We start from the raw sequence: 12,187 nt of genomic DNA, 5'->3' as shown, positions 1-12,187 counted from the left end.
CACTGTAATGTAATGTATGTAAATGTACTTTAATTAGAATGAAACTCATGCAGTTAAAAGTTGTAAAGTTACATTTTACTGAAACACACTGAGAGGTTTCAATAATAAGAAATGTCATTTTGTAAGTTTTCCTTTGTTTTAGGTGAGTATTTTATTTAAATTCAATGCATCTCCATGTGGATTTGTAAAATGTGAAATCACTTTCATATTTTGTTAATTTGATATATTCTGTGTTGTTGTTTTTTACTAATGAGTCTTCTCATCATAAAGCCTAAAATATTTTTTGATTAAACTTTGGTAGATGTATTGACAGGACTGAGTATATTGTCTTCATGCAAATAAAACACTGATGAAATAGGTGTGATGGAAATTTGATATTTTTTTGATATATATCTTTTGAAATTTGATAGGGCATGCAAGCTGAAGATTTATAAAAAGAGGACAAAGTGATAAAATAGCCATCAAAAGGGGCTGAAGAACTCTGTATTAACGAGAAAATGGACAGTAGGGGAGACCGGTGGACAAAAATGGACATTGGTACACAGAGATTGTCTGGACAGATACAAAACAGATCCAAATGGACTGAGCTGGAGGGGGCGGGACGGACGCTAGTGACAGGAAACAACTGGGACACACACACACTGGGTGAGTCACAATTTCTCACAGAAAAATAAAAACTTAAGCAAATTGAAGGTAAAAAAACAAAGTAATACTATATTAATTTATTAGTAAATGCTGATGAGCTTGAACAGCCTACATTGGTGATGAATGATAACCACAAAGAGTTTAGGAAACTGCCAAAGTAGCTGTTAGTAAATTTAACCCCAGCAGGGGATAATATTGCTACATGATATGTTGAAAACAGGCAGGTATTGCATATAAGGTATCATAATAATGAATTTTGATGACATAGTTGTTAAACACTTATTTCAGTTATCAGAGCACTGAATGAGTGACCCCCATGTCACACACACACACACACACACACACACACACACACACACACACACACACACACTAAGAGACCTTTGGATACATGCACATAGACTGATGGACAGGATGCAACAATTTTTAATTATTTATGGAACAGGGACAGTGAAAAAAGAGAGAGAATTATTTCAATATCTGGATCAAGGAGCTCTGCGCTGTTGTTTTGTTTCTTTTTCTCCTTCTCTGATCTTAGCAGTACCAAGGGGGACATATACACATGGCGAAGCAAAGTGATTTGGAAACGGATGGATTTGGGGATGCAAGTCCGCCCGGAGTCGGCTGACTGACAACAGGCCCATAAGTTGGAATTTGAATACACTGGTTAAAACATTAAACTGTGACCTATGGTGGCCCATAGGTTTCAGGCCTAATACAAAAGCCACAACACGAACACAAAAAGCCACAACACGAACACAAAAGCCACAACACGAACATAAAAGCCACAACACGATTACAAAAGTCACAAAACGAAAAAAAAAAGCCACAACACGAACAAAAAAGCCACAACGGAAGTTGACAACGAAAGAGACGCTTAGAAACAGTGGATTACTGTCTGCAGAACACAGCTACACAGTAGTACAGCGACAATGTAGCTGTTCCACATTCAGGAGGTCTGGGTTCAAATTTTAGAAAGAACTTTCTTCTTCAGGTGACTTTTTCCCGCATAATGCCAAATTAGTAAATGTAGGCCTACGTGGAAGAAGAACTTCTTACCCGTTTGATAAATAAGTAATACTTCTGTTCTGGTCAAATAATATACAGCGGGATATTTGTGTGAATTAAACAGCTGTCTGTGCAGATTAGCATCATAAATAGACTCAAAATGTGCTAAACAAAAAGCAAGGAGTCTCAGGTTACCATGGAGATGACTTTATACTTATACAAAGGGGTGCGGAGGTGCTGCAGCACCCCCTATTCATAGTTTTCACGTGACGTCACATTCCATGAAAAACGCTCCCTTGGAGGACAAAAAAGACGTTATTTTCCACTGCCAGGAAGCAAGTGATCCACTGTTACTATGAGTTTTTTACTTTTGCATTGCCAAAATGCTGGATGGTAGTTGTACTTTCTGATGCACAAATCGAGGAAGAGACAAGCCTGAGCTGTGTTAGGTGAGGGGCTCCCCACAAGATAAACGTAAACATTACCGCAGTCGAGCGGCGGCAGGGAAAGTTGTGCTATCTGTGAGTTTTCGTCGATGGGCGTGTCCGTGGCGTGGCGTCAAAGATCAACTCTTCGCCATGACACAGGAAGTTGTTGTAACTTCAGTGTACATGCTCACATCTGAACAAAACTTTACGTGCTTGATGACTGTTCCACCCCGAAGACATCCACACGCCAATATTAATTTATATTCATAGCGCCAAGTGCGATGTAGTGCCACAAAGGGGACACAGGAAGTGACGTAAAACACCTTCATGCAGCGTCGGAAGCGCGTAGCAAATTCACAGCTGCACCGGCAGAGATCCAGAATATGCAACACGGCCCCCTCACACACCAACGCGCTACATGTGCGAGGGCCCGCCCAACTCTGCTTGCAGCTTTAATTGTATTTGTGTTGTGGTGTTTGTATTAGGCCTGAAACCTACAGGCCACCGTAGTGACCTCATGTCTGAGGTGCAAATTGAATGTCTATAGCTATAGTATATATATATATATATATAACATTTACTAAGAAAAAGAAGCGCTTGGAAATATTAAACATGTTTTCTTTTTGTTCACTGCTGCAGGCTGGAGTGACCTGTACGCACCCACATTTTCAAAAAGATTGTGCTGAAGGCCAACCAACAGAGCAACAGAGTGGTGGTAAATGCATTAGTGCACCAGTGCGCACTGCAGGTTTCACAGCTTTACATCAAAGACTACACATTTCTCTGTTGGTGATTTGGCAAACGTCTGTTTTTAAAATTTTATATTTCCCACGCGGCTGGTCGGTTTCCGTTCTGAAGTCCATCACACACAGCATGCTGAGATGACCATTGTGTTGCTAAAGCGGTTCGCCCACAATGGCCTCACGCAAGGTTAGTCTGTCTGTCTCTAATTGCAATTCGAATAGACAGAATAACTTATCTGGGAATGCGATCACAATGAGAGTAAAGCTCTCTCTCCCAATGCATTCAAGCCTTTTCATCTATTCCAGAACCAATCACCATAAGAAGGTGATGATGATTTTATGGACAAGAGATCCTATTACTAAAAAAGGATGAACAGAGAGAAATCTCTCTCTCATGATTCATGGTAAACTAACAGTGCTCTTGACTAACTTGAACTGACGAAGCTGAGCTGACAGAGCCTCACTGACTGAAATGGCTCTCTATAGTCTGCCTGTACTCAGGTACTACAAAGACCTGACCTGTTTTGACACTACATCTTGGATGCAGACCAGATGCCCAGTGCTTATTGTCATGTTGCTTGCTGTGTCTGTTGCTTTTATGTTATGCTGGATGTTTCTTTGTGTGCTGCTGCTGTGTTGATGATAAAATGTGATGCACGCTAACAGATTGACACCATTTTTACAGGAAAAGACTGCTGCCTGCTCGTTCCTTGTTGTTTGATGTTATTGTTTAAATCCCTTTTTTTAAAACATGGTCCAGAGTTTTGCCCATGCACTCTCCTCCACAGAGAAAAGGGGGAACTGAATGCAAATCTAAGTCGCTCAGTGTTAGAGATGGAATGTAATGTGAACAACAAGTCTGTGTGTGAGATGTGTTATCAGACAGCCTGGAAGCTCAAGGTTGAAACTCATTCAGAGAGGCTGTTTTACACACACAGAGCAGAGTGTCACCCAGAATAACGTGCCATAATTTAATAAATAATTTTTTATTTACAGCGAAATGAGGGACGTGATCATATAATTGATTGAACTAACATCACGTGAAAGAATTACTGTCTTGTTGTCATTGTTGAAAGTTTTCCCTCTCCTAAACAGGAGCAGCGGCCAGAGCCTAATATCTAACACTAACCAATTCTTCTTCTTCCTTTTTAGTCTAGCCTTACTAGAAAACTACAGAGTGCTGGTGTTGTAAAACTGTAACTGTATCACTAATGAAATATTGTGGTGAAGCAAGACACTGGTTCATGAAAGGTTTCACAACACACCCTCACAACTTTTGTCAAACATGCTCAATCTGCCTAAGACACAACACAGGGAGGGGATTACAGGTTTCATTAGCAGCACATCCACCACCAGATGAACCGTTTAACCACCTTATGAGGGAGGTTTTTAGCTAAACCCAAGCAAAGGCAAAAAAGTACTGTTGATGATAGTTGATATGTTTCCAAAATGGATAGAAGTTTTTCCCTCTCCAGCAACAAAGCCGATGCAGTCTCCCGCCAGGAGGTTTTGTGGTGGTTGTGGAGGCTGAAAGAGCTACATGGATACATACCAGCCACTGCAGGAAGGTGCCTGCACCAGAACAGTAACAGATCAACAAGCGTGCAACCCTGAGTCCAGGGTTACATGCAATATGTTTGGAATTCCCATTACATTACTCCCTTTTAGCATTTTATGCTAACCAAACCAACCAAATAAGAATACAAACATTCGATTAACCTTAGCAGTACTTGTAGAGTAGGTAATTAGGTAAGAATATAAGAAATAGACAATATAAGAATATAAGAATATAAGGGAGAATATAAGACACAATACAAATACTTGAAATTATGCAAAATGTGGAATTTCATTATATTTGCAAAGACTAATGATTCAGAATATAGCTAAGAAACTTAGAAATGATTCAGATTAAACTTAATTTTCATCCCCGCTGAAAGGTGGGATCCACTCCATCGAATCGGTGGGTGCAGTATGTAATTGCATATACTGACCCATAGATGATTTAATAGATGTAGAAGTCATAGGTCTAGCACAAGGGATCACACAGCATGTCAGGAGGAGGAAAGCACCAAGAATGACAAAGAGTGGGGTCAACATTTTAAACAACACATTCTTCCATCCGCCTGTTTTCAGCCACGACCACATGTCCCATCCCCCAAAGTCCTGTGAGTCCTGACTCTTCTCCTCGTGCAGTAGATCATTCAGGTGGGAGACAACATGAGTCATGTTGTCCAAGACATCTGGGATGTATGTACAACAGTCCGTTCCAATAATGTGGCAAACTCCGCCTTGAGTCGCCAGCATCAGGTCCAGTGCCATTCTGTTCTGCAGAGCCACATTTCTGAGGCCCTGCACAGTGGGCGTGAGGGTGGAAAAACCTACTTCCACCAGGGCTGTCAGGTTCTCCAGTTCAATAGCCAGTCCATCTATCTTATGTGCATTGTTCACAGTCCCCCACCAGCGGAGAAAACCCCCAATACCTTTCTCCGCTGGCGGAACTCTGGTGTTTGAGCGCCTGGTTCTGTGAGGCACATAGTAGTGGGCGTAGTGAGTGTGGAAACAGCTCAGAGTGGGCAGGATGGTGACAGAGGTCATCAGTTGGGCTAGATAACACACCATCCAGGTCTCAAGATTTGATACACATGTTGCCCACAAACCCACACTTGTTGTCTCAGTGCTCCATAGCCATCAGAAGACGGAATTGTGAGCAACAGGATTGTCCCTCCCTGGGCGGTGAAAGCTTATGGTGTCTGTCAGGTTCAGTGGTGCTAGGTACGGCTGCTTCCACCTGCACTCCTTCTTGGCTCCATTATCCCATTTGGTGCCGCAGATTGCTGTAACCGTCTGCTTACATGATGATGTTCTCAGGAACTGATCTCTTGGTGTGAGACATTGTATGGTGAAACACACTGCTCCGGTTCGGGCTGTTGGATTCGTTGTCATGATGGGCTTGCAGATTTTTTTCTCCGTTATCTGAGACGTGTTCCAGAATCGGGTCGTGGAGCCCCCAAAATTGACCATGCTGATATTACAGTTTGAGTGCCTGGGTCATATCCTTGACTACTCGGCCCTTTCTGGGAACCCCTGAGTGAAAGTTAACAGGGCTCCAAGTGTCTCTGAAACACTTAATGGTCTGGGTTTCACTGGTATGGAGGTCCACACTCCATGAGGGAGCTGTGCACACACATAACAGCTCAGATTGGTCACTTTTCTTGAAGTGGCCATCATGGTTGCGTACCATGCATTGTCTTTCAGCCCAGCCGGGCTGTCAGGGAGGATGTGTGACTCCTCCTCTTCAGCCTGGATCTTTCCCTCAGTCAGGCCAAAGTTTGTTGTTTTCATGTTTGGAAATGATGACAGGATGATGATGACAGTGAGCAGAACAACACCTCCGTTTTCTCTCGGCCTGTCACCTCTCCAGAGCTATGTGTTGATCTCTGGCATCATATCTCAGTGTCACCTTGCCTACCCCTGTAATCAGTGTTCCCACGGTGAGTGTTTGGGAGATTAGTGGTTCTAGGTGGTCTCAGAGACCTCCACTCCCCTCCCTCCCTAGGAACACAAGGCAGGGGAAAGCTCAGCTCACTCACTGATCTCGATCTCCATCTGGTTTTAGGCCGTCTAGTTGCTTCGGCACTCGTTTGCAGTGGGTGGAGTCAATCCAAGTTGCTCTTTCAGCCACTTTTACTGCTGTTTCTGTTGTTAGCAGTATCTGAAATGGCCCAGTCCACCTGCGAGCCCGCCAGTTCTTTCTCCTGAAGTCCTTTACAACGATCCAGTCCCCTGGCTCCAGATCATGCAGTTTCTTTTTCATCCTCACATTGGCTGGTGTCAGGGAGTTGTCTTTTTACTGGTCCAATCCCCGTGTTCAATGGTCTGCCAAATAGGACTTCAAAAGGACTGAGACCCCCTCTGCCCCTCATCCTGCTCCTCATGTGCATTAAAACGATCGGCAAGGCTTTTGTCCATGTTAACCCTGTTTCTTCACAGCATTTAACAAGCTTGTTTTTCAACGTCCCTCTCTTTCAATTGCACCTCCGCTAGCTGGATGATAGGCACAGTGTTGCCTCAGATCAATCCCCATATATTCCCCTACACTTTTCAATACTGCGCTGATGAAAGGTTTGCTGTTATCACTGGAGATTTTAGCTGGGATTCCCCAGCGAGGAATGATCTGGCTTATCAAAGCTTTCGCAACTGCTGCTGCGTCCTGTTTAGATGTTGGAAATGCCACTACCCATTTAGAGAACATATCTACCACGATAAGACAATATTTCTTCCCCTGTGACGGTGTCAGTTCAATGAAGTCCATTTGCAGAGCGTCACACTTACACACAGCAATCATTTTGGGCAACAGCACAGCATCAAGTAGTTCAGCAACCAGTTTGTGATGAGCAATAGGTTTGCCTGTGGATGTTAAAAACTTCCTGTTTGCCCACAATCTCCCAAAATCATGAATAACACTCCAAGAATAACTACTTTTTGCAGTTTTGTCCTTTGCATATTTACATGCCTCTGTCAGTGCAACTAACTCTGCTACTTGTGCAGAATAGTTTGAAGGGAGCGGTTTTGCTAAAATTGTGTCATGCAAAGTTGTTACTGCAAACCCTGCTCGATTTTTACCAGTTGCTGGATCACGTGATGCTGAGCCGTCCACAAACAATTCCTTGTCTGGGTTTGTTAGAGGAGTCTCCTGCAAGTCTGCCCTTGGGGAGCAGGCTTCTGTTATGACTGCAACACAGTCATGGGGTTGTCCTTCATCTGGAGTTGGGAGGAGAGTAGCCGGATTTAACACAGTGCACCTCTTAACAGTGATGTTTGGCATATCAAGTAACACAGTGTTGTGGCTGTGGAGAGATGAGATGTTTTTTGTTCGAGCAAAATCATCGACACAGCATGTGGAACCGACAATGTCAAGTCTGAATAACCCACAATGTCACGTGAAGCCATGGCTGCTTTCTCAGCAGCTGCCACGGCTCTCAAGCAGTTTGGCAGCCCTGCTGCAACAGAGTCCAGTTTGGACGAAAAATAAGCTACTGGTCTCAGTCGTTCCCCATGGTCCTGTAGTAGTACTGAGGTCATGTACCCTCCCTTTTCGTCAACAGTTTGTGTGAAAGGTTTGTTACAGTCGGGGAGACCCAGGGCTGGAGGGGACTGAAGAGCTAGCTTTAAATCAACAAAAGCCTTTTCTGCTTCAGGTGTCCATTGCACCTTGTCTTTTCCCGCGAGGCCCTTCCCGTGCGCAATTTCTGCCAGGGGGCTCTCGATTACAGCATAGCCTACAATCCACTGTCTGCAGTATGAAGTCATTCCCAGGAATGATGGTTTTGGGATTGTTTGGATGGCTTTGATTCTCTTTTCAGAAAGGGTTTTGCCTTCAGCCGTGATCACATGGCCCAGGAAAGTGACTTTCTCAGAAACAACTGTAGTTTTAATAAACTAGCTTTGTGACCGTTTTGCACCAAATGCGTCAGCAGAGCTAATGTGTCTTTCACACAGGCCTCTCTTGTGGCTGAACAAATCATTATGTCATCCACATACTGAAGAAGGGCACTCCCTTCTGTCAGAGTGAGTGTGTCTAAGTTTTCCTTCAATGCTGCATTAAAGATTGTTGGTGATTCGCAAAATCCTTGACATAGCCTGGAAAATGTATACATTTTACCCTCCAAGGAAAAAGCAAACCAGTACTGTCTTTCAGCATCCACTGGGATGCTGAAAAATGCATTTGCCAAATCAACCACAGAAAACCATTTAGTGTCAGGTGGTAACTGGGAGAGGATTGTGTGAGGGTTCGGAACATTTGGCACACGTGCGTACACTGCCGAGTTGACCATTTTCAGGTCTTGAACAAACCGCCACTCATCTTGCTGTCCAGTGTCCCGGATTTTCAGAGTTAAAGGCTGGCTTGATGCCTTCAACAGCCTCTCTTTTCAAGGGATATTGATTTTGACATGGTCTGTATGAGGATTTTGGGGTGATAATTACAGGTTCAGCACCTTTAATTAGGCCTACGTCATATTTGTCCTGTACCCACAAGCATGAGGGCTTAACTCAGGAATGTCCGAGACATCTTTAACAAAAATATATTTATCAATTTTTGTATCACCATGCGTTGCCACATTTGTCATCTGAAAATCAGTGAATGAGCTCAACAGTTCTCTCTGCAGTCACTACAGCAGAAAACTTCTTACGATGTACCTGAAGATGACTATGAAAGTCAACATTGGGATCTGATGTCTTTTCCCTCCCACCAGCTTCACTGCACGTTCTCACCCAGGGTCCCAAACCCTCCCACCTGTCATGTCTAGCTTTGGCCAGAGGAACATGAGGAACTGTGTCAGGGATCTGAAACAGAGTTTTGCAGTGTGGGTCATTCACAACAACAGAAACAGCACATCTGTTATTGCTCCAATACAACCAGTTCAGTCTCAGTGTGTTCTTATCTCTATGTTTTCCGAACCATTCTTTCTCAAAGCTCGTATCAGCACCAAGATGTGCGTGTGACCTGCAGCCTAGTTCCTGCGGGGACATGAAGCCTGTCTGAGTGTCTGTGTTATGGAAAAGTGTCTTAACCTCTGCGAGTAAGGAATGATTAACTGAGTTCAGTGCTGCCTCTGGCATTTTCCACTGATAGACATATTGTAACTCCCTTTGACTCTGTTTAACAAAATGTGATGCCATGTCAGAAATTCTGGCCACCACAACCCCCTTGGGAGTGGAAATCAGTATTATGCCCAACAAACACATCAAATCTCGAGCGAGGAGATTCACAATGGTCTGAAAGTATTTTCCCTTTTTTTTCTCTGACGCAATTCATTCAAACAAGGCTGTTTGCAATTCAATCATGCATCTCTAGTAAACATGTTCAGCAGTCAACAATACTGTATGTTTACTTTGTATTCCCATAGAATAGCAACCTTAAGTAAAATAATAATATTATTATTATTATTTTATTTTTTCCCTTTTCCCAAAAATAAATAAATAAATAAACTCTTCAATTTTATTGAGAGTCTTATGACTCACAAACCCCTACTTTACTGTGGGTCCCAGACCCAAAAGAACTGATGCAACAGTAGGTCCCAGACCTATAAGAAATCCACTGCCCCCCAGTTATTTCTTAACTATAGTACCTTTAACACAAAGCTCTGCCGATTCACACAGCAGCCCCAGGCCTGCCCTGCTGACACGTCTGTCACGCTCACCCTGAGAGGTAGCGAGAATCGTTCCACTTGAACAGTCTACTCACCAAAAAGACCAAGGATCACAGTGGTGAGGGAGCCTCAGACACTCAGGCGTCAGGCCCTCAACGTCTCACCCGTATTTTGGAGGGGAGGTTTGAAGTCCCAGTACGGTTTTTCACCTGCAGCTCCGAGTGTCTGAGTCCTCTCACGCGTGTGACGAGCCGACAACGGCAAAATTGTGGTGGGAATTGCGTGTTTAAATAAACAGCTCAGGCAAACACTTGTCTTTCTGTGAATTTTATTCAAGTCTTCTGCAGAAGGACTCACAGCAAAACACATACGCCGTGTACATGTATGTTCGAATGAGTGAGGAGAGCTCTGTGTCTCTATTTATCCAGCTTTAGGGTCAACCTTATCATCCCACAGAGACACATTGTCCCTGAAGTCTGGATACCACAGAGAACAGAGATAGTTTGACTGTTACGTTTACACGGATTCAGTTCCCCATATCAGATGAGTCTTCCTGAGTCCAGGGTTACATGCAATATGTTTGGAATTCCCATTACAGAGTGAAGGAGGGATTGGGAACGCTTAGGCACCCTTTGTCTCGGACTCAAAGGCTGTTAGACAGCAAACATCAACACAAGGGAGCTAGTGGGAAAACTCCTGGTCTCATCCACTGCTGATGACGCCATCAAAACTTAAGAGTGAGTAGCATGTTTGTCTCTGGAAGGAGACATCCATGGGACCCAGTCAGACACCCAGACATGTGTGGGCCTACGAGGAACAACACAGATGTTTGCTGCCATTGCAATAACATTAACAGTGCCTCTGTTGCAGTTCTTAGATCACAAGCATGATGCACAAAAGCCACCACAACAGAACACCACAGTGAACTACACACAGGCATTGACATCACATAGCAGTGTTAGAGGCAAGAGAAGCACCCAAAGAGGCTGGGATGCTTGGATAATTTTAATAACTCCTCTTGTACGTTTGTGCCCAACAATACAGCTCCAGATGGTTCGGTGACCCCAGTGCTGGAAGGAATGCGTTCGCTACGAGAAGAACTTGCAGAGAACTCTGAAGTGGACACTAATATGTTTGACTGGTCTGATTCTGTATTTGCTGAATAAAAAGCCTTAGTGATGCCCATACTAGCAGGCCTAATGATTTCTGTAGCGCTGTTACCTCTCTGTGGATGTTGCATTATTCCATGTGCCAGAGGTTTGACTGTAAGAGCTAGTGATAAATGTGTGTCTATTCAAATGATCACACTCCATGAACAAGTGAACATGCCATTGTTGCAGCAGCAGAACTGTGATGAAAGGAAGGACCCAGATTCGATGTCTTTGTTAAACTGGTGTAGATTACATCATGATGCCTTTCTATGACCTGATGATCTTTTTGTAATGCTGTATATTCTTGAGTGATCAAAGAATGCTCACAAGGGAGGAGTATGTGATGGAAATTTGAAATTTGATACTCACCCTGCATGCTTCATCAGAATAGACCAATGTGTCACTGTGTGGTATATGCAACACTGACATAAAATCTATGATTTGAAAATCTGAGATAAGAACCATCTCATGTTGAAAGTACTTTAAATTTAATTTTTAATCCTTGAAACGTATTGAGTAATGTAGATTTGTACAAACTACATTTTAGATGCATTCATGAAAACACCCGCTTTCATTCTTTCATTCACACCTTGTTTATACCTGCATTTAGAAAGTTCTCTTAATGCAGCTATAAAGAGAAACTTTACAGTGTCTCTGCTAAACAGAGACTCTGTAAGGTGAGACTCAAGGAGAACAAGAAATTACCTCAGATATAATCCTGCACTGATAAAATGAAGGAAAATGCATCTTTGTTGGTAAAAAATAAAACTATCATGACATATTATTTAATTTGAAATAACTTTTTTTATTTTCTTACAGTGTTAACAGCATGAGCATTATTACATCAATGAAGCTTCACTACTTAAAGTTGAATATTGTTAATATGATCTGAGTACAGTCACTATAACAGAAATGAAAACAACAGATTTGAATGAACTGGTCTTTATTGTGTTGAAATAATCCAAATTAAATCCAGTAAACAAACTTTAACCATGAAACATGTGATTAGAGAATGACTTAAGGAAAGAAAGAGACACAGACACAGAGAGAGTTACAGAGTT

General features: G+C 42.8%; 1 gene segment (V, D, J or C); it reads right to left on the bottom strand.

Annotated features, from left to right (window-relative positions):
* The window catches only part of LOC123976142, a 28,453-nt gene that overhangs the window by 14,925 nt on the left and 1,341 nt on the right, over window positions 1–12,187 (bottom strand).

The sequence above is a fragment of the Micropterus dolomieu genome, linkage group LG09 (assembly GCF_021292245.1).
Source record: "Micropterus dolomieu isolate WLL.071019.BEF.003 ecotype Adirondacks linkage group LG09, ASM2129224v1, whole genome shotgun sequence".
In the NCBI taxonomy this organism is placed as follows: Eukaryota; Metazoa; Chordata; class Actinopteri; order Centrarchiformes; family Centrarchidae; genus Micropterus; species Micropterus dolomieu.
The sequence above is the reverse complement of the archived record's forward strand: the minus strand, read 5'-3'. Positions and strand labels throughout refer to the sequence as shown.